Source organism: Schistocerca serialis, chromosome 12 (genome assembly GCF_023864345.2).
Source record: "Schistocerca serialis cubense isolate TAMUIC-IGC-003099 chromosome 12, iqSchSeri2.2, whole genome shotgun sequence".
In the NCBI taxonomy this organism is placed as follows: domain Eukaryota; kingdom Metazoa; phylum Arthropoda; class Insecta; order Orthoptera; family Acrididae; genus Schistocerca; species Schistocerca serialis.
The window spans coordinates 56,695,312-56,697,839 of NC_064649.1; positions in this window are offsets into that span (position 1 = coordinate 56,695,312).

Below are 2,528 nucleotides of genomic sequence, written 5' to 3' on the forward strand. Positions count from 1 at the left end.
AATTCACAGAATAGTCAGCTATTCTTAGTCTTCAAATGTTTCCACAATATCGAACGAAATATCGACATTATTCAAATGAATGTCAAGAAATTAACTAATAACTAAAACATATGCAGGCCTTCACGAGAAGGTGATTCCGATTGCATACGATGTTCTTCTTACTGTATCTTTGCGAGGCTAAAAACATAGAGTGTGCACAACATTACCGTGAAACTCTGGAACCTGCAAAACGACAGATGCTGTTAGCAGGCATATACGAAGAAAACACAAAGAAAATTAATTCCATTTCACCTTCTTTGTGAATAATTAGCAATAACACAGTCACTTGCTAATTGTTATGGATATTAAATGAGTTGCAAATTTGTTTGTTTTGGGGCGCAAAAACAACTGGGGTCATGCGCGCCCAAGTCAAAACTATAGAACACGAAGACAGAGAGGAGTTAAAAAAACGACTACAAGTGTGTCCCAATCGTTGTAAGAGAAGACTGCTAACAGGAGGGGCGTGCAGAAAGGGCTATAAAATACACAGTAGTGAAACGAAGGTTCAGAACTAAAAAAGTAAAAAGTAAAATGCGGTCGACAGCCCGTGCGTCGCTCGCTAAAACGGCCGATGACTCAGACGGCAAACCCAACGGGAACGTAAATGGTAAATAAATAAATAAATATATGGGCATTCCGTCAGGAAATGGCAGACAGTTAAAACTTCGGCGCAGTGTGCACAAAGTGGTGGGGGAGCGCCACTTAACAAAAGGCGACGGCTAAAAACGCAGTGCCCTTTACGCAACCTAGTTAAAATGACCTCTTCCCGGCGGGATGGCCGAGAGGTCGTCCAAGCCACTGGGAGAGGCTTAATAATCTGAACGTATTCCCATAAAGGGAAAGTGCCAAAGTGACAACACCTCCTGACAGAGGGCAACACAGAGATCATCGGAGGGAATATAGGAAGAAGTGGCCTGACGTACGAGGACTGCAGCCTTGGTAGCAGCCTCGTTTCCTGGCAGACCGACATGACCAGGAACCCACATAACACATCACAGTGGTTCCATCAACAATGATCAAGTGACAGTTTTCCTGGACCCGTTGCACAACGGGATGGGCGCTGTACAGCGCACAGACACTTTGAATGGCGCTGAGAGAGTCTAAGCAGAGGACACAATTGAACAGCCTGTGTCGCCGGATGTACTCCGTGGCCTGCTAACAGGGCTGTGTGCTGGAAGCCGATACCGAAAAACGTCGACGCCAATGACGAACGCACACCCGACACCTTGGTCAGTGCGACAGCCATCAGTGTACACGAAGGTCGTGAAACTGAAGGCGGTACAGCGAGGCTGGAGTAGTGTCAGTAAATCTATCAACGGAAACTGAAATTCGTTTTACAAGTTAACGATCGCGCTGTTCTGTGTTACCTGTTTACCGATGTGCTGTTAATCAAGGCTATATGCTTGTTTTGTTGCAAAAAAATCAAATGGTTCAAATGGCTATGAGCACTATGGGACTCAACTGCTGAGGTCATTAGTCCCCTAGAACTTAGAACTAGTTAAACCTAACTAACCTAAGGACATCACAAACATCCATGCCCGAGGCAGGATTCGAACCTGCGACCGTAGCGGTCTTGCGGTTCCAGACTGCAGCGCCTTTAACCGCACGGCCACTTCGGCCGGCTGTTTTGTTGCACATGCACTATCTGCTACAGCTATGGTACGGGTGTTCAATTCACCAGCCACCTGGCGAGCTGCATATTTGTGAGTTTTCATCTTAAAAATAAAAAAAACTTGTAGTGTTCCTTAGTAGCTAAAATTTCTACACAGTTTCTCATGGTGTATTCTTCACGTACAAAAAATTTCAAGGCAGGTTTCGACATGTCGGATTGGACATTTACCTTGTCAGTTTCACTTTCTTTTGTTCTCTGTTCTTCCGACTAGACATATGCCGCTCTATAATACACAGTCTGAAAAAACTGAAAATTTGCACACAAGAAACAAAAATGACGTGATGTAAAACTTATTTTAGACCAAAATCGTAAAATATAGACTAAAACCGATTAAACTGTAAAGAACAGACCTTTTCTGATTTTAATGACCATCTCCTATACCCTAGAATGTTATTTTTCAGGCTGCGGTCTTTATGTTACTTTGTGTTCCTCAGCCATGGCTGTACATGCATGTAACACACCGATATACGTCCTTCTTCTCTCTTTGGCCCATCTCTATATTCCTGTAGAAAACTACATATGCATGCTATCTTTCAAACTGAAGCGGCGTAATATTGTTTCATTGTTTGGATTACACAAGTTCACATTTAACACCACGAATGAGGAAAAATATCGATGTACAAAAAAATCAATTTTTCAGCAATTTGGTGTCGATATGTATGTCGATATTCGTTTTATCGATTAATCGATATTTTGAACTTATAAGGGAAGCAGTATTTTAATTTTCTCTTTTTTTTATTCATCGACCCAACAGTTATCATCAGCAGATTTCTTGCCCATTCCAGCTACCACCAATATTTGTAATTTGACAGTAATT